This window comes from Ursus americanus, chromosome 12, assembly GCF_024610735.1.
Source record: "Ursus americanus isolate L20-20 chromosome 12, mUrsAme1.1.p, whole genome shotgun sequence".
Taxonomy (NCBI): domain Eukaryota; kingdom Metazoa; phylum Chordata; class Mammalia; order Carnivora; family Ursidae; genus Ursus; species Ursus americanus.
Window position 1 is genome coordinate 23,424,756 of NC_142138.1, and position 21,207 is coordinate 23,445,962.

Sequence of the window (21,207 nt, forward strand, 5' to 3'; positions counted from 1 at the left end):
TGAAGGGGATTAAGAGGTACAAATTTACACTTGTAAAATGAATAAATCACAGGGATGAAGAGTTCGGCATAGGGATTACAGTCAATGATACTGTAATAACATTGTATGGTGACAGTGGTGACTCTATTCCTCATGGTAAGCATAGAGCAATGTACAGAATTGTTGAATCACTGTGTTGTACTCCTGAAACTGATGTTGTATGTCAAGTATATTTCCATTAAAAAAAGTGTATGTATTTCAACCTGGACTTACGTGTTCAGGCATGACTACATGAGAGACATAATGAATTGGCAGATGCTTGCTCCTACTTACAACAAGAAAATTTGGATGTAAGAGACATAAGACAATACTCAAATAACATTGATTGCTGACACTTCTTCTTTATATTGCACATTTTGAGATAAAAGCTAAATGAGCATGCTTGTGTGCATACACACATAGAATCGTTATGAACGGGACAGCTATGAAAGCAGGCTGACACCGGTGGAATGTGTTGTTGACTCAAATACCAGAAGCTGTGTCACTGATGATGGAATATTTCAAAGTGATGATCGATTCTTGGTCAAGTTCTGCAACAAAGTACAATCATCCCTTGGTTTATGTGGGAGTTGCATTCCTGGAAAATTCAGTATATATTAGAACCATGAAAAACATCCTTTTAAAAATATGTAAAATGGAGTTAGGTGCTAGGCTGGTCAGTGTAGAGATTTGTTTTACCTATATGAAGCATTTAAAATTTGCGTGGGGCTGCTTCCCTCATGGTAGGACATCAGCAGATTTGTCCCTTGTCCAGTAAATCCCAATAGCACCCCCTAAATATTGTGGCAACCAGTCTCCCCACACCCAACACATTTTCCAACACCCCCCGCCCCCCAGGGAGCACTGCCGTCTCCGTTGAGAACCTGTACCTAGTTCCCGTCAAGACAGAGCGGCCCCCTTCACTCCCACTCTTCCAAATCCTGTGCGAGCACAGTGCGGGCTCCAGAGGGTCCCACAAGCCACATACGAGGATTCCGCATCGCATCGCTGAATCATCTTAAATGTTCTCATCATCTTCCAAAAAGGATGTTTTGGTAAATTATAAACAGACATCTCCAGAGGGGGGAATATCCGGCAAGGTGAAGAGTCAGAGAGACACAGGCAGGCAGGTGAAGCTGGAGGTGAACCTGGTACCTCAAACACACATTCGCAGGGCTTGCACTTTTGCTAAAGGTGAGAAGTAACCTGGTTATCGGGAGGGACATTTGATCAGCTACAGATTCCATTGTCTCTGAAATAAAAACAGGGTAAGAACATGGGTTCTGGAGCTGGACTGCGTAGATTCAACTTGGCTTCACTCTTACTAGCTTTGGGACCTTGAGTAAACAACCATGTGCTTCAATCCCCTTGCCTATAAACAGGATGATAGTTAAGAACACCTATGATACCCACCACGTAGGGCTATTAGAAGATTAGGGATGTTGATGTAATAAGGTGCTTAACGCAGTACATAGGAGCCAGTGTGTGTGTTATCCAAGCATTTGACAAACAAAAAAGCAAACATCGTTGCTCAGAGAAAACACAGCCTTTCCTAGCAGTTTCTCTCGCTGAATGATGTAGGATTGGGTTACCTAGCTTGGGTGCTAAGGGGAAACTTGACATCATTCATCCATTCCAACCTGCTACAGTGCAGGAAAACTAGAGCTGGAGACCAGAAGTCTCGTGGCCAAGCTCACGTAGCTAAGTTAGTGGAGGATACAAGTCTCTGGCTCCTGTCTGCTGCTGCTTTGAATACAGCACGGCTAGAGCTGGCCTGGGGTGCAGAGCAGTGGCCTGTGATCTCTCTTACCCAGAGCACCTACAGCTCCCAAATCTAGCCCTCTCCCAACTATCCTCTTCCTCCTCAAACTCCCATCTCTTACTAAGTACAGAGAGCAAAGAACGAAATAAATCAAGTGTGAGTGATCCATAAACTCAAACTCTTAAGGAATAGGCAAATTCAACATGGATTTCCTTTAAATAAATCTCTAACTTTGGGTAGGAGCGGGGATGGGTAAGGAGAGGGCAAAGGTTTTGGCAAGAATTTAAAAGTAAACTATCTGGACTGGTGAAGTTGCTCCACTTTCTAGTTGAAACTGCACACAGTTACTTCAGAGTCTCCCTACCTCATTTGGCTCCTCTGTAACATGGGATTGCTGTAAAGAGTAAGCGAGATAATGTAAAGTACCTAGCACCATGCAGGGCACAGAGTCAGGGGCCAACAAATGTTATCACCATTGCTCTGATTATTTTGGGTGTCAGCAACCTACCACAAGAGAGATCTTTCCTTCGCTCTCTGAAAAGTTGAAGCCATATGTTATTCCACCCCAGAAAGGTTTTATTTCCATGTCTTCCTCCTCCACAAACCCAGTTACCTAGTGGGGGGCACGGGGATGTCTGGAAAGAAAGACGCCGAATGCTAAGTGGCTCCAGGCCCATGAGCAGCAGTGCCAAGAAGAGCATGGCCGTGGGATTGGATCCAAATCGCCCTCTCGCTGCAGCATGTTCTCGAGCGTGTTGTCTTCCCTCTCTGACCCCCAGACAAATATTCATTCATTAGACATAATACATGACAGGGCTTGCCATTATTATGTACTAAATGAAGAATTTGAAATATTGTACAAAAAATCCAGAAAGGCAGTGAAGCAGGATGAATTCTCCCATAGTGACAGCTCAGAATGATTGGCAGCAAAGGGCTTTGCAAAGTTCATACTTACAAACACGTGCTCTCTTTTACCAGGAAAATTATAAAACTATATTGAGTCATAGCAGGAAATATTAGAAAACTTACTAAAGTGTTTTTATACCCTTAAAAATTCAGTAACTCAATAGTTCCGCTCCACTTTGTCATTGGAAAAACATGAAATGTCTTATTGCAGACTCTGATTTTCAAAGGGACTTGGACCTGTGGGGGGAGGGAGGGCCAGTAAATGCCTTCTTCATGGCTTCTGGGAGCTGCAGTCTCTCGGCTCGCAGAGGTGTGCGTGGCCCGACATCTGCTCTCTGGGGAGCAAGGAGAGGCTGGAGGATCCACCAAGAGCCAGCTGTGTGCCTTCAGTAACCCACTGCACAGCTCCCTCCCTGTGTTCGGAAACCACGTTCACTCCTCCTGCATTCTTGCCAGTCTACAAAACAGGAATTTCTGCCCTCTTGAGGGCATTAGAAAGAAGCTTGTCCCCATGCCTCTACCTGCCCTTCACTTCCTCCAACGGGAGGGAATGACCTCTCTTCCCCGTTCACGGGGGAAGTCCTGAGTGGCAGGCTCTCTTTTCAGGCTGGCTGCACACGGGTTGGAGCCCTTTGTCACTGTGGCTGCTTTCCCGTGGGAAAAACAGTTGGATCCCAGCTTAGGGTCCAGAGAGCCAGGTCTCTTTCACCAGAATTCACGGGTTCGAGGCTGCCCACCCCCATGCATCTGGGCCGTAGCCCCAAATCTGCCCCCGTGGGGGTCCGGACTCAGTCAAGGCAGTGCCATTTGAAGGTCATTTGGTGGCAGGTGCGGTTTGAGGGCTCCAACATGACCACCAATAAAGCTGCTATATTCGTCTTTGTTTGACTGTAAATATGACATTTTTTAATTGGCCCAGAACTAGAGAAGTCCACTACTTAAAAGAGCTGAAGGAGCCAGAGAAATGGTACAGCTCAAGCCCCTTACTGTGTAGGTGGGAAGCTGAGACCCCGTGGCCCCTGGCCCAGCCTCCCAGACCCCAGCAAGGTGCTGGCCGCGTAGTGAAGTGCATTGCTGGACATTGTTCCATTGCCCCGCTGCTCTCAGCACGGCCCGAGCCCTGGGCAGCGGGCTCTCCATCAGACCTCACGGTGTCTCGGCTTTGTCCCGCAGACCCCTGGCCTCAAACCGCTCTCTGCCTGTTGCTTTCACTCCCTCAGAAACATCTGAGCCTCTCTCACCCTGGCAGTGCTCCAACCCTTTTTCTCTGCTGGGGGCATCACCCCCAGTGTCTCGGGGTAAGATCCTAGAAGCTGAACATAGGTCTCCTGCCCCATGCCCAGTGCTCTTTTGGCCCACACCTGGGTGGTCACTTACTGTGAGTTATATAGTTGGGCTTCTCTTCATATTGGACTCCATTAAATAGAACAATAGTTTTAGCTCATCGTGTGATTCAGAGATGGTTGCTAGGGAAACCAATGGGAATATGTTTAACTTGTAAATCCTATAATTGCCCTAAGTTAGCACTAATTTGTGCTTTTGTTTCAAAAGGATTTGGCTGAGCTGACTGGGAAGCAGGTGAGGAGGAGGGAATAATCACAAATTGGCTTCCATGGCGATTTGGACACAGTCCTTTTAAGGGGCTTTTTCCACTGCTTTGCCAGAAAGCCAAAGGGACTAAAGAGGGAGCTACAGGGAACGCCATGGCGTCCTTTAGCGGGCAGGGAAAGCTAGAAAGACAATATAGTGCAGTCCCTCCTACGCCACTTAGGAATCAGATGGTCAGAGTAGAGTGGGGGCGGGGAGGGGGGAGCGCCTGAAGTGGAAGGGAGAGATTAAAGAACGTCTACAAGGACTTTTCATTTTTAAATGGATTTGGAATGAAATCTTGCCATTTGCAATGACCTGGATGGAGCTAGAGGGTATTATGCTATGCAAAATAAGCCAGTCAGAGAAAGACAAATACCATATGATTTCACTCATATGCGGAATTTAAGAAACAAGACTGATGAACATAGGGAGAAAAAAAAGAGAGAAAAGAGAGAGCGAGGCAAACCAAGAAAGAGACTCTTAACTATAGAGAACAAACAGGTTGCTGGAGGGGAAGTGGGTGCGAGGGTGGGGGGATGGGCATTACGGGTGTTGTACTTAAGTGATTAATCACTAAATTCTACACCTGAAACTAATATTACACTGCACGTTAAGTAACTGGAATTTAAATAAAAACGTGAAACTAAAATAAATAAATAAAGCACAAGTAAATAAATAAGTAAAATTGATTCGGAATCCTAAAATCATAATTCATAAAAGGCTGCTAACTCCACATTAAAAGAAAAAGCTATTTGGGAAGTTTCTTCATCAGAAAAAGACGCAGGGTGTTCTAAATGTAGGATGTCAGATTTGGAAGAGAGACTGGCATCATCTCTGCCAAACGTTTTCTTTCTTTTTTTTTTTTTTAAGATTTTATTAATTTATTTGACAGAGAGAGAGAGAGACAGCCAGCGAGAGAGGGAACACAAGCAGGGGGAGTGGGAGAGGAAGAAGCAGGCTCCCAGCGGAGCAGGGAACCCGATCCAGGCTCCCTGGCACCGTGGGATCACGCCACCCAGGCGCCCCTCTGCCGATCGTTTTCTTGATTCACATCCGTAATCAGAGGGTTGCCCACACTCTGCTCTTGGGCATTTTCAGCGATGAGGGACTCTTTCCCAAGGCAGTCAGATCTGTGTTAAAATAGCCGAGACGGTCACCAAATCTGCCTTATCTTGAGTTAAAATGGGTTCCTTCCTTGATGCAGTTGACTGGCTGAGTTCCGAGGCTTGTTTATAAGCCTGAGACATACTCAGCCTCTGTCCTATGTGCCCATCACTGAGCAAGCCACGCTGGTTCTAGGGCCCAGGACTACCCAGCCAGTTGGAGACTCCCACCTTCAGGCAGAGGGTAGAAACAGTAGGGGAAAAAATTCAATGTGATAAAAACCAAAATCAAACTGCAGACCCTGTTGCCCGGGGTTAATGTCATATTAAACTCTTCTTTCCACGGTATCCAGATCAATGAAAGAGCACTGTGTTCCAGATGTGGCCAGGTGTGTTCACTCCGGGGGGGCATTGTACCCTCTTTTGGAAACGCCCACGGCTGAGCTTTCCATTAGCTTGTGGCAGGTGCATCCCACTGGTGACTCACGGTGGACCCTGGTAACCAGTGCAGACCCCCAAATAGTTCTCACCTTTGTTGGTGCAACATCACACAGCCCCCCGCCCCAGCTCGACTGGTCTGTGAGTGTCCAGGGCCCCTTCTGGCCCCTTGGCTACTTCCATTGTCAAGTTCATCAGTTCAGCATCAGCATTCCAAAATTCAGGATTTCAGGGACTGTTTACCTCTCTGTGATGAAAACCAAAATCAAAGTGCAATCCTGTCTCTGGCTCTTTAGCACCTCTCCTGGTTTTTGAGGCCCCAGGAGGTCACTGCCTGGGGCTAATTAAGCTCACCTGCATGGTCCAGTTTTCTGAACTCTAATTTATCCAGACCAGCATGTTTAATGAAGCGAAATGTCTAACCTGCCCTTTATCGATGGCTTTTCTCTCTCTTTCCAATTCCTTGACAGAAAAGTTGGAGGAAAGGCAGGAGCTGTGGAGTTCTGCTCTTTCTTGAATCTGTTGAAGCGTCATAGTTAAGTTACCTGGTAATATATTGCCTTTGTGAGAGGTAATGGTTTAGGATTTTGGAACAAGATCTCCCACCTGAGCGTCTATCCTTTGCAGAGTCCTCTCACATTGTCTAGTACTTCTGTACTTAATTATTTTAACAAAGAGTTCCAAGGTCTATTAGAATGGACACATGTGCTAAATTCTCATTTGATTCAATTACTCTTGTGGAAAGTCTAGTTTATCTGCCTGCCGCAGAGCCATAACCAAAGTCTGCCTCATTGTAGAGAAAGAGTCCGGGAAGTAATAAATGGTCATGAGTAGCGACTTCGCAGATTCCGAACAAGGAAACGAGGGCAGAAATCACTGTCCAGGGGGCCTGGGCCCAGGAAATCCAAATCCCAGAGAAAAAGGGATCCCAGTTGTCTCTCTGAATTCTGCTCAAGATTTACTAAGGAACTAGCTGCCATGCAAAACTAGAAATCCAGAAAGGACGTGCTTCTTGGAATGTAGGCATGTGAGTACCCTCAGCGTTAGAGCAAGGAGTCGGACTATGTCTGACCTAAGGAAATAGGAGTGGGAGACAGGACTGACTTCTGAGTCTGCATCTATGGACACAGATCAGGACCCCACACTGAAAGTCAGAGGAGTGTACAAAGATGTTTCAGTAGGAAAGAGGAAAAAATGTCTTCAGTGTCTAACGGGAACGCGCATGGGCTTGGTGTCAAGGTAACAGGTGTGAGAAAAGAGAAAAGATGGTAATATGCCATCATTTTTCTACCATTTTCTTTCAGAATAATGACCTTAAACTTAACATTGGTCACTGCAGTCCAAGTTTTGCTAAAGGAAGCCAAGTACATGGCTCTAAAATTCTAGAATTCCTTGATGCAGATTTGTGTCTGGGAAAAATCCCAGCTAAAAACAACTAATGGTCACTCTCATAGCAATGCTCTGTATTTAAAACATAGATACATCAATAATACATACATTCTTGAGTGGTTTATTAAAAGGCATTTAGAACCATTCATAAAGAGCAAACGCTAGTATAAGGCGACATGCCCCAAGGGCCGGGAGGGGAGTCAGGGGAGATACAAGATGCATCTCCAGCAAGATGTTGAGTCTGGATGGGCGGGGTTGGCTGCACGGAGACCACAAGGGACCCTTGAAAGTATGGCTGGACGATAGTATCCTCAGGGTTCCCGAGACTCTGTGTGAGCTCTGCAGCTTGACTGCACCAAAAGGCAGTGTGAGGGACAAAGACAGCATCTCTGGGCAGGAGGTAAAGCCCCAGGCCCAGTGGCCTCCAGGTTCTGGCACCCAACCCCCTAGACCTGGGAAAGTGGGCTGTGACTTGATTTCATCCAGGAAGCAAATTAATCCAAACTCTATTCCAGAAACTTGGTGAATTTAGGAACTCACCACCAGCCATTCAACAATGCCAGATTTCAGGGCAGAAGAGTTCAGTGTTTCTCAGGCATTAAATGCCTGAGGCCTCTACACACATATAAACATGCACGCGCATGTACACACACACACACACACACACACACACACACACACACATTATGACAGAGCAAACAAGCCTCACACATTTCCTGGTATGCCCTGGGAGGGGGAACATTTAACCCTCATGGCAAACCTGTAAGGCAGGTACTATTCTATCACCCACATTTCACACAGGTGGAAAATGAGACAGGTGCACAATTTACCCAACCATAGGCACAATGCTGAACATGGCAGAACGGGGACTCGGACCCAGGTCTGCCTGACTCGAAGCCCAGGCTCCGAGGTGAACTTGATGCAGAAGAAGGCACATCCTGCAGTTTTGCAGAAAGCCAGCTCTAGAACCATCTCTGCCCTCCATACCCGGCTCTGGAACTTTTGGTGGAAACAACACTAACGCCAAAGTCGTCCTGACAAGCTCCACAGCCTAAGTTCAATGCGGACTTTTATCAATCTTGAAAATGGGTATAATAATCCTTATATGTACATAACACCTGTGTACTTTGAAGCTGTTTGCCTTCCATCCTCTCACTTGGTCCCACTGATAGCTCCGTGCTGTGGGTAAGGCAGGTATGTGACAGGGGAAGAGTGGCTTCTCGACAAGCTCTATACTGGGATGGAGAAAACTCCGGATGGCCAGTTCCCAAATCATTTGAAAGGGGCATGTTCCCAGCTTACTGGAAAAGGAGCTCATTTTTAAAGTAAAAAAGGCCTGGCTTTGAATCCTGGCTTTTGCACTTAATAACTATGCAACTTTGCTTAACTCCCTCCACTCCTCGGAGTCTCAGATTCTTCAACTTCTAAAAGGGTCATTAATGGGGATACTAATGCTTATGTCTCAGGGTTGTCTTGAGGACCAGAGAAGGTCATAGGGAATATTAGAAATGTCCACCAGCTGCCTCCCTCCTCCCTCAAAGAGAGTACCCACCTCTACCACTCAGCCCCGCATGTGCTCTAGTCTACACAAGATCCCCCCTCCCACTTCCTTCTCCACTGGGACTGATTGGACCAAGGTGGGCAGTTAAGTTAAAGAGTAGTTAGCTGAACTCAAAGGAATCCATCAATTGGCGGAACTGAGTCACTTAGAATCTTCCTCTTTTGAGATTTCTTTTTTTTCACTGAGAACTGAATTTACTTTCCTTCATTTTAATTAGCCACATGGGAGGCACCTGGGTGGCTCAGTCAGTTAAGTGGCTGATCTTGATTTCGGCTCAGGTCATGATCTCAGGGTCATGAGATCGAGCCCCACATTTGGCTCTGTGCTGGGCATGGAGCGGGCTTAAGATTCTCTCTCCCTCTCCCTCTGCCCCTCCTCACCCCAGTCTTCTCTCTCCCCTTCTCTAAAATAATAATAATAATAATAATAATAATAATAATAATAATAATAAATAATCACATGGAATTAGTGAACATATTGGACAGCTCAGGTCTATAGGTTTCTTCTCTGGAGAAGGTAAAGACAGAAGTCAAAGAACTGAAAAACTGGCGGGGGGGATTTTTGTATCACTGAAAAAATTAGCACCACCAAGAGGCTATGAATTTGGAGAAAAGCCAAAGGAATATAAAGGATGGAAATGGGAATTTTTGAAGGTATTCAAGCACCGGTGGGGAGGTAGAGCTAATTGTGAAGATCAGGTAAGTTCTGTCTTGGGCATATTCACCTAAATCCCCATGTAGTCGAATCCAATAGGATTAAAGAGCATTCTGGCACTATGGGAAACTGTTTGATGGAGTGCTTGCTACTCTAAGACCAATAGAACCTGATAAAACATACTTTTCATTTGATTTCCAGGCTTTCAGGAAGAAATATAGGACTCTTCCCCTGAGCACCCTATCCCAGCAGGAAGTGATAAGTGTAGGTGAAAGCAGTTCACCCGCAGTTCACAGCAGTTGGCCCTGCTGGCAGATGCTGATGTTAAAACCACAGTCAAAAGCTAAGTAACCAGGCAGACAGATTAGGCCTGGGACGCTGGCAGGGGGCAAAAGTTTTTAATAGGTAGGTAGCACCCTCTGGCTCTGAGAAAGAGCAAATGCAAAGCCTCTCTAGAGGAAAGCTCTCTCCCTTTGGCTTTCTAGAATTTTCACTGATTAAGATCATTGGTATAAATATCAGCTCTCAGGAAAATGTAACCAAACACACAAGAGACCAAACCACTATGAGGGAGAGGAAGAAGAAACAAAGAACACCTAACTTAGAGCTTGAAGTAGTGGAATAATCATATACAAATGCAAAATAATGATGTATTAAATCCTTAAATAGAATGTAAACTCACAGAAATAAGCATGCGATGCCATCAAAAATGAAATGGGAGATTTCAAAGAGAATTAGATATAACTTTTATAAAGAAAATTATTATTCAAATAAAACCCAGATGGGTTAAACAGAAGGAGAGAGAATGAGTGAAATGAAAGATAGAATTGAAGAAATTAAACAGGATGCATCTGAGGGAGAAATAGAAGATAAGAAAGATTAATAAATAACGATCATAGGTTACAGATAAAAATAGTAGATTGAACACATACATTTAACTTTATTCCTTTCCCCAAACCCATTAAGACGGCAGTAAAGGGATTTTTTAAAATTATATAAACCCACAAGGATGAGCAGAATATGAAAAAAGATAATAGCAACAAACTTTTAGAAAATGAAGTCAAGTGAACAAGTGATAATAGACATTACAACTAAGAAAACCAAATTCTAAATTAATGGTGAGAAAAGTGTTGAATCAACCCAATTTTCTAGTAAAACAAACACAAGTGAAGTAGAAGGAAGGACAGAATAGAGAAATTAGTGTAATAAGAAGCAAAAATACAATAGAGAAAAACTACCAAAGCAAAAGTTCTTTGAGAAGACTATAAAAATAGATTAATCTCTGGTAAGATTGAGAAGAAAAGAGAGAAGGTATGAATATGAACAAAGGGGCATGTCCGCAGAAAGGCAGAAGTTTTTAAAAGGTGGTAATAGAATACTCTAAAGTATTTACACCTAAACTTTGAAAGAAATGAAAAAAAAATTTGGAAAAATATTACTTATAAAAGTAACTGAAGAAGAAATAGAAAATCTAAATAGCCTTATAATTATGAAACAAATTGAAACAGTAGCCCAAAACCTTTCTGCAAAGAAAAGTTTCAGATAGTTTCACTGGCATACAATTATGTCATTTTTTAAAAGATTTTATTTATTTGAGAGAGAGAGAGCATGCGCAGGGGGAGAGACAGAGAGAGAGGGAAACGCAGACTCCCAGCTGAGCAGGGGGCCCGATGCGGGGCTCAATCCCAGGACCCTGGGATCACGACCTGAGCTGAAGGCAGATGTTCAACGGACTGAGCCACCCAGGCGCCCCTGATTATATCATAAATGGAAAAGCAAATGTCCAAGAAGAGCCAAGACATTTTGAAGACAAACAGGACAAAAGAACTTGCTTTTTGGACTGCATGACTTACTAAACAGTTAAAGTAATTAAAACAGGATAGTGAGGATAGTCAAATTGGTCAAAAGAGTGGACTGGAGCTTTTTTTTTACGAAGATGGTGCCGAACGCTAAGAAGGAAGCCCTTGCCCCTCCCAAAACCGAAGCCAAAGCAAAGGCTTTGAAGGCCAAGAAAGCGGTACTGAAAGGCGTCCACAGTCACAAAAAAAAAGAAGATCCGCACATCACCTACATTCCCACGACCCAAGACTCTGTGTCTCTGAAGGCAGCCCAAATATCCTCGAAAGAGCGCCCCAGGAGAAAGCTTGATCATTGTGCCATCATCAAGTTCCCCCTGACTACTGAGTCAGCCATGAAGAAAATAGAAGACAACAACACACTTGTGTTCACTGTGGATGTCAAGACCAACAAGCACCAGATCAAACAGGCTCTATGAAGAAGCTCTATGATATTGACGTGGCCAAGGTCAGCACCTTGATCAGGCCTGATGGAGAAAAGAAGGCATATGTTCGATGGCTCCTGACTATGACGCTTTGGATGTTGCCGACAGAATTGGGATCATCTAAACTGAGTCCAGCTGGCTAAATCTAAATAAAATTTTTTCACCAAAAAAAAAAAAAAAAAAAAGAGTGGACTAGAGAGAGAGAACTACATAGATATGATAAGTTGCTAGATGAAGAAAGTGAGAGTAGATCATGGGTGGACCATTCAATATATGGGGCTGAGGTCACTGATTATCCAATAGGAAAAAAATGAAAGACAATGCTTATCCTCATATCCAAAAATTAATTTCTGATGGATTAAAATCTTAAATATGGAAAATGAAACTTTAAAACTTTTCGAAGAAAATCTGAATAACTTTATAACCTTAGGATTTATTAAAAGATAAAGTACCACCACCCATCGATAAATCAACTACATTGATATCACCAAAAGACACAAGAAAAGTGAAAAATATCAAATATCTTGGTGAAAGATACTCGTAACAGATATAACTGACAAGAAATTAATGTCCAGATTGTATTTTTAAAAATTCTACAAATCAATTAGGACAACACAATAAAATATGGAAACAGAATACAAATAGGCATTTTACAGAAGAAACAACACAAATAACAAATACACATATGAAAATATGCTTAGTCTCAGTAATCAGGAGAATGAAAACTAAAACCAATGAGATACTATTTTATACACTAGACTACACACTAGATTGGGGAAAATTAATACAATAGCAAGTGTTTATGAGGATGTGGGTTAATGGGAGCTTTTATACACAGCTAGCAGCAGTGAAATTTGTACAATCATTTTGCAAAACGATCACCATTTAATAAAGTTGAAAACGTGCGTTTCCTATTACCCGTCAACTCCATTCCTAAATGTGTAGTTACAGGAGCTCTTGCACACATGCGCTGGGGACACACGTAAGAATGTGAAATGAGGATACTACGGCTGTAGGACCGACTCCAAAGGCATCTCACAGAGGTGTGACTCTTAGAAAGAAGTTGCCCATAGAGCACATCCTTCCCTAATGTTCAAAACAAGCACGATGAAACAATATGGTGCTTACACATTCATAAGTATGTGATAAAATATAAAAATAAGGCAAAGGAACGGTAAACAACCAAATTCAGAAAAGTGATGACCTGGAACATTCCAAGAAATAGTGTGGTGTGGGGCTCCAGGACATAGGCAGATATGAAACTACTGGTAATACTCTAATTCTTAAGTTGTTGGTGGGCTTTTAGTATTTCATTTAATTGCTTACATAAACATTACATATGCATTTTGTATTACTAAGTGTTAAATAATAAAAAATTTTAAGATACTAGAGGAATACTCAAAGTGATAATAGTAACACTTATATATTGGCTGCAATTTATTATTAGGTACTAATGCAAGGGGCCCAGGAATCTGCAAAGGGCTCTTTCTGAGTTCTGTTTCTGGAGATCACAGTGCATGAGTTTGAAGTCCATGGCTGGTTAGGAGCCACGTAGCCTCCCAGGGTCATGTACAGGGTCCAGATAGAGGCACAGGGATGAGGCATGTAGTCAAAAGCTTGCAAGCTGGGTCCTGGTGCTGCCTTCCCACCATGTCCTCCGCCTAGTCCCCTGGAGGAGTGAGAAAGGAGTTGACCCTTCTCACTGTAAGCACAGCCACCTGGCAAGGAGCAGGGAAGGTTCACCTAGTACTAGCCAGCAGGGTGAACAAAGCTGTGAATTACTATCTAGGCTGAGAAGGTGTGGGGGGGGAATGCAGGTCCAGCCCAGGGAAAAGTGAGAGCACAGCAGGGCCATGTGGGACCGGCCAGCAGCCCCACACATCTGTGCCTGCATGACCCCAGCTCTCAAGCCAGAGGGCTACAGATCAAACACAGGGGCCTGATTGTTCCATCTTTTCTCTGTTGAGCTGTTACAAGCTTTTGGGAACCACGGGTGAACTTGGATCAGTTGTTTCCACTATGTTCCGTGGTCTCAATTCAGAAATCTAGACAGAGAATGAGTAAGGCTAGGGGAAGGGAGGACCCTTGTGGTGAGCGGGGTAAGCTGGTGAAAAGTGGCGCAGTGCGCAGCCTGCACCCCGAGCCGGCTTCTCATCTCCCTCGTCTCCCTAGCTCTGAGAGCCTGGACGTGTTACTGGGCTTCAGTTCTCTCTTCTGTCAAGAAGAAGGTTGTTCGCATTTGGGGGTCATTCAACCCTCGGGAGAGGCCCTTTGAAACATGTAGGGGAAATTTGGGGTTGTCACAGTGACTGGGGAACCAAAATGCCGGCGGCGCCCTGGACGAGGAGCACTGGTTCTCAGCGCCCTTCAAACCATCGGCATTTCTCTGTGTCGTCTGCATATGTGATGCTCGGTGCTGCCGCCGGGAAAGTGGGGGACACTGTGTCAAGGTGCACATCTCTGCCCAGCCCCTTGGGACAGTCGGTCGCTGATCCTCACTTTAGGGTCTGGAGCGCCACAGAAGCTCTGTTCTCACTTATTTCCTGCTTGGAAGCTCATTCTAGAAGGTTTGGTGGAATTCGGTTGAAGAGGGCAGTTACAGACACTACAGACCACGCTCGCTCTTTCCCGCAGCCCAGGAGAAGAAAACTGGTTTGCTCCAGTTGTCACCGCGGAACAACGGCGCACTGGTGCTTTGTTGCCCCGTGCAAGGCTGAGCAGCGCCCTCCTTGGGACACGCGGGGAATGCACAGGAGCGGCTGCTCAGAAATGCCTTGCCTTGCGGAGAAAACACCCCGCGGCTGTGACGAGCCAATCGGACCACCGCCAGCCCCTGCGGGTGCCTTAGTTGACACAAAGGTGGGACAGCCGGCTGTCAGAGCTCCCCTGCTCCCTTGGCCGGCGGCTCTTGTGCAATGCGTGAGCTGTACAACTGTATTCAGTGGCCAGACCCTCTCATTCCCTGCCAGTCTGGTGACCCAGCCTTGGCTTCACTGAGGAGCCTGTCTCTCTGTGAATGCCTTGTGGTTGCCTGAACCTAACAGCACGTACCTCCCAGACTCTAGTTCTAGAGAAATGGATCCAGGTGTCCAGCCGCCATGACCTGACACTGCAGATCCCAATTTGCTTTTCCACTCACCACACCCGACTTTGTTCTGAGCAGTCTGCTTTAGTCCTTGCCTCCCAAAGAATGCTCATGAAATTTCACCTTCACACTCTCTCACACCCGTCCTCTGTGCTTCCCTGTGACCCAGCTATTTGAAAGCCTGGCTCATTTTTGCTTCTCTGGGAAGCCTTCTGGGATTGCCCCAGCACAGGAATCACAGAAAATACTCACTGTAGCTCCTTTTGGGCACTGGCTATACAGCTCATGCATTGGTAGCCCTGTGCCCCTAGAAGATTTTAAGTTTCTGGAAGGTCAGAACTGAATTGGGGTTGATTTTATATCCTGCAACTTTGCTGAGTTCCTGTGCCAGTTCTAGCAATTTGTGTGTGTGTGTGTGTGTGTGTGTGTGTGTGTGTGGTTTCTTTAGGGCTTTCTACATAGAGTATCATGTCAACTACAAAGAGTGAAAGTTTGATTTCTTCCTTGCCAATTTGGATGTCTTTTATTTCTTTTTGTTGTCTGGTTGCTGAGGCTAGGACTTCCAGTACCATGTTGAACGACAGTGGTGAGAGTGGGCACTCCCGCTGTGTTCCTGACCTTAGGGGAAAAGAACTACCCTACGACCCAGCAATTGCACTACTAGGTATTTATCCAAAGAACACAAAAATAGTGATTAGAAGGGGAACATGCACCCCAATCTTTCTGGCAGCAATGTCTGCAATTGCCAAAATATGGAAAGAGCCCAGATGTCCATCGACAGATGCATGGATAAAGAAGATGTGTGTGTGTGTGCGCGCACGCGCGCGTGTGTATAAAATGAAATATTACTCAGCCATCAAAAAGAATGAAATCTTGCCTTTTGCAGTGACGTGGATGGACCCAGAAGGTATTATGCTAAGCAAAATAAATTTTTACCATATAATTTCACTCATGTAGAATTTAAGCAACAAAACAGAGGAACAGGAGAAGGGAAGGAAAAATAAAATAACATAAAAACAGAGAGGCAAACCATAATAGATTCTTAACTATAGGGAACAAACTGAGGGTTGCTGGAGGGGAAGTGGGTGAGGGGATAGGGTATGTGGGTGAAGGGCATTGAGGAGGACACTTGATGGAATGAGCACTGGGTATTATATGCAACTGACGAACTGCTAAATTCTACCTCTGAAACTAATAATACACTATGTGTTAAATAACTTGAATTAAAAAAAAAAAAGAACGAAATTGGGGGAGACTTAATGCCCATGCTCACCTACTTAAGAAGCTCAATGAGCAGTTACCATGGTAACACATAGCTTATCTCCCTGTTCTCGCTGATCAAAACAGAAAGACAGACAAACTGCTGAAGAGCAAGAAAACTGGCTCCCTCCCTGGACCGGCAGTGAGGGCGAGGAAACCAAATCTGTAAACTCGGGTTAATAAGTTGCCCGTGAGCTTGGCCTGGGATGCTCTGGCGCCATCTTAAACCAAGCTTCCTTCTGGAGCTTCTTGTCCGCCTGTAGTGCACAGCCCTCAGTGCCGGCGCAGGAAGCACCCTCTCCATGAGACCAGGAGACCGTCAGAGCTGAAGCTCTTCTCACAAGAAAAACAGCCAGGTCTTCATAGGTGGAAGCCTCATATAAAAGTTGGCTGATTCAAATTTACAAGTTTAAGAAAGAGGTGTTTGGGGTGGTTTTCCCAATCTTTGGTGAACTTGCAGGAGTCTTGGATCTTAAGAACTCAAATCCACCACAGCTCAGGAGAGCAGATGTTTCAGAAAATGCCAGGAAAAGGGCACCTTTGCTGAATGTCCCTTGCCATGCAATCATTGCACAGAGGCTTACTGACCACGTCTGTGATCCAGGCACAGTTCTAGGTTCTAGACTTGCCAAAGGGAATGAAACAGAACTCCCTGCCCTCACAAGCATGCACTCCAGCTCAATGTCCAGCCCGCTTTTCACATGATCCCAGCCCTGCAGGAGACTTTTGGGCTGTGACAGGGATGCCATCGGAGCTGCTGGGGAAGGGAACCCAGCGGACACACCTTTCAGAAATATTCCTCAGATGCCACTGTTCAAAGTGTGGCCTGCGGACCGGCAGCATCAGCATCATCTGGGAGCACGATGCAGGCTCCTCCCGGACCTTCTGAAGCAGAAACTGCCTTTCAGAAATGGCATGTGGATAAGCTCCCAGGTGAACCATGTGCAGGTGAAGCTTTGGAAAGCGAACTACAGAACCCCAAGTCCCCCACACTGTTCCACAAACAAAAGAGGGCCAAATGGTCAAGTAAGTTTGAAAAGGAGCAAACCCTGTCCCTCTCTTGCAGACTCGGCAAGCTGGCAAGTGAAAGACAAGGATGTCCTCAGAAAAGACACTTGCTTAAAACACCAATGCTCCTCAAACTTATTTGACAGCCCAACAATGATTCGACAACCGTAAACATTTGATGGGACTAGTGTCCTGTGAAATGCACCTTTGGAAAAACTGTCTGGCCCCCTGGCATGCACAGATTCAGCTTACTTGGTTTAAATAGTTCCAGATGGAATGAGCCTATAGCATGATAACTGGCAGCACAACTCTGAATCATGCCCACTGCCTGGCTGGGGCTCTGGACAAAGGTCTCAGTTCTGGGGGCAGGCTAGGGGGATGGAAGGGACCCAGAGACCACTCTTTCATATGGCTGGGTCGGTCTCTGCCCACGACTGAGTGAGTCAACGGCAAAGCTTATGGGGAAAGAAAGACACTGAATCCCCATGAATACTGGTCAGCACATGAGAGGTAAGCCTTCACTCTGATTTAAATTGCTGGTTAACTTATTGTGAGCATATACACAGGGAACACTGCATTCTAGAAGGAACATGCCATTTGGAGAAACCAGGAGCCAATACAGCATTTCTTATTTGTCACTGGGGGAATTTGAGAAGGTTCAGAGCCCTATATGGTCCACAGGTATCAAGAATCATGATGATGGTGATGATGATGGTGATGATTGTGATAGCTGACATTTACTGACAGTTCTTTCATGCCAAACACTGCCCTAACTCACGTTTTCCTGACAGCAATGCTGCGAGAGGAGCAGTGCATTCATTTTACACACAAGGAAGCTGAGCACCAGGGCTGGTTCCCCGTTTCCTTGTATGTGAATTGTGACTCCTAAGATCTAAGCGCCAAGGACTGGTGGAGACCAACCCAGCCAGATGATGAAGTGGAGCCTCGGTCCCCCATCCCTTCATCCAGCTCCCCAAGAGCTGAGAGCCTTGCCCAGAGCCCCAGCCCAAGGCAGGTGTGATTCAAATTTGTGCCTCAGCAGAACTGCCCGTTACCATGCCATGGGCTCATTCTTTCTGGAATGAAGAAACCAAGAAAGTTGAACCTCCTTTGAGAAAAAGTCTCTCGTGTTCCAATTTAGAGGTGCCATTTCAGATGGGAGGCAGGCGCAGACAGGAGTGGCCTCAGTCGTGGGCCCAAGCATGGGAGGGGATGCCTGGTTTGCCCGAGATTCTGCGTCTCTGTCACGCTCCCGGTGATGCAGACGTTGCTGCGCTGTCCTGGAAGACGGCATGGTGCTCGGCTGCAGGGAGCAGTGACCTTGCACTTGCATGGCCTGGGCTCTAGTCCCAGAGCAAGCCTCCTCCCCCGGGCCACAGTCCCTTCTCTTTCATGCTTGGAAAACTGGTATGCCCCGCCCTCCACACCCCCACATAAGGCTGCGAGAGCTTCTCACCTAATGTGGGGGACACTGCTTGCCACCTCATGTTTGAATGCATGAACGTTTCCCAAGAAGTCCTCCCCAGGGTCCCCCTGGGCTTGTGGCTGCTCCACACTGGTGATCTGCATCACGTGAGAACCAGCCTAACCACCCCTCTCTCAGGGACACACAGATCTGTTGCCTCCAAATCCCAGCAGTAGAACCCTAGAGGTCAGACAAAACCCAGGGATACATTTTTTCTGCTCCTTGGGATGATACGTTGAGGTCCCTGGGTCCTAGAGGTGAGTCATTCAGTTTATCACGTTTCCCGCATTTTGGGACTTAGCATAGAGCAGTGGCAATGGAGTCATCCAGGTGCAGCCTTGAGAGTTGGCTGTGTAACCACAGGCAAATGACTTAACCTCTCTGAGCTTCAGTGTACTTATCTGTAAGTGTCGTGAGTAACAGTGCCTATGCCGTGGGGCTGCTGTAAGGGGCTGGCACCTAATCAGTGCTTCTTAAAGAGTCGCTATCATATTTGCTATAACCACTGCTATTTGGACATTGGTTACGAGAGGATTCTGAGATATACCATAACAGTAAACTTCTAAAAACTGCCTTTTAAAAATATGTTCTTCTCTCCTTATAAAATTAATATTTAGTCTGAGGTGGAACACCCATGATTTTTAAAATCAAATAGAAATGAAGGGCTTTTAAGAATTCTAAGACTCCTTCGCTCTTCCTGTGTCCTGCTGCTGTCCACCTGGTCCCCTGTGGCAGCAGGTGCTGGTGGTTTAGGGGTGTGTATCCCCCCCCCCCCAGGGGGGAAGCAGGTCAGCAGATGCCAGCTATCCCCGGCACAGACCTGAAGTCCTCCGGCTGTATGTTGTCCCTTTGCCCTGGAGATCTAGCCCGGGCAGGGGAGGACTGTTGGCTTCATCATTAACTTCCAGATTGCCTCCTGTCCTTCATGCTGAGTTAGAGAAGCAGGAATCACAAGGACCTCAGGACAGGGGGCTGGAGCAGCCAACCAGAGATTCAGCCCCGCCTGTGGCTTCCTGGATCTTCCCATCTGAGGGCCAGCGTCTGCGAGGGAGGAGGACAGGAAAAACAGCTGGTACAGCCCTGCTGTGACCATGCACTTGCCAGGCATTACTCTTCTCACAACTACATGGGGTGAGGGACTAGCTCGAGCCCTACAGCGGCAGAAATTGATGAGTGGCTGAGCCGAATGAGCAGAGCAGGTGTTTGCCATCTAATAATGCCCCTGTCCATATAATATTGGGGGCAGGAAGGGGAGCATATCTACTAGAACATGACAGTAAAGGGAATGTATGCAGTGGCTAAATGGGCTCTGGAGCCAGACTGATTCAGACAAGGTTCAGTTACTTCCCAGCTGTGTGACCTCAGGTGAATCAGTCAACCTCTCTGTGCAGCAATTTCCTCATCTGTAAAATGGGAAATAATCATACCTAACTCATAGGACTGATTTAAGGGTTGGGACACCTGGGTGGCTCAGTTGGTTAAGCATCTGCCTCCGGCTCAGGTCATGATCCTAGGGTCCTGGGATTGAGTCTTGCATGGGCTCCTTGCTCAGCGGGGAGCCTGCTTCTCCCTCTGCCTGCCACTCCCCCTGCTTGTGCTCTCTAACAAATAAATAAATAAAATCTTTTTAAAAAAACGATTTAAGGGTTAAAATGAGTTCATAAATATCAAGCAATTCAAATACTGCCTGGCACCTATGTAGCAAGGACTCTATAAATGTTAGATATTATCGCTGTTGTTATCAAATTAAATACTACGAAGGTAGGAATCTTTGTCTATTTTGGTTACTGGTCTGTTTTAGAACAGTGTCTAATACTTAATAGGCGCTCCATAAATATGTCTTGGGTAAATGAATATTATTGCAAGCGAAGCCGGTGTGTTGTAATGCAGACATTATTTATTTTGGCCAGCAGAGGGCAGCAAATAGCTATGACGGGCGCTAATTGTGGGCAAGCATGGTTTTAAATGTTAACTTTGAAGGCTAATAGGCCTGTCCTTCCTGACCCGGCTGGTGGGTTAAAAGGTTGCCATTGCAGCTGTATGAGTGGCCCTTACCCTCCCACTCACCTCTGTGTCAGTTGGAATGATTGGCAGAAATTTCACCTCACAACAAACCTTGCTTCAATTTTTTTTCTCATGGGCCCAACTTATTTTCGACTTCCTCCCCACCCCCTCCCTCTCTTCTTTCCCTTCTTCTTGTCCTTGCTCTAGGTATCTGTTTCTCACACACACCCTCCTCTGCATCAAGCTAGTACACAGCACACACTCCCAGATCTGATCCCTACAACTGCTGCCTGTGCGCCACACCATGACATCTAGTGCATAGCCTTATGCGGTGTTCTTCCCACCCAATGATGCTCGATGTGGCATATTAAACACGGACACCCGATTTGATCAAACTAGGTCCAGAGAGGTACTGTAACTTGGCTAAGGACACAGAGATTAGTTGCGGAGTGAGGGCACGGGCCACCCCATTAGGTCTCCACTTGCTTTTTTCACCCCAGAGGAGGCTCAAGTGGTCCCTGTGTGCTGATCTAATGGATGCAGCTGCCGGCTTCCGGCCCCAGACGCTGTGGCCCTGGGTGCTGGCACAGAGGAGCAGATCGCTTGCCGGGGCAGCTCACTGAGAGGCCCAGGGAAAGCGGACAGGAGGCCGCCACTGCCTACTCCCTCCTCAGCCTGCTCAG

General features: G+C 46.0%; 1 protein-coding gene and 1 pseudogene across 2 annotated transcripts in view; one reads left to right on the forward strand and one right to left on the reverse strand.

Moving 5' to 3' along the window:
* WLS (Wnt ligand secretion mediator) overlaps positions 1-21,207 on the reverse strand; it is a 145,299-nt gene that overhangs the window by 19,359 nt on the left and 104,733 nt on the right. The gene's annotated exons all lie outside the window — the stretch shown is intronic.
* Positions 11,358-11,887, forward strand: LOC123795326 (large ribosomal subunit protein uL23 pseudogene; annotated as a pseudogene).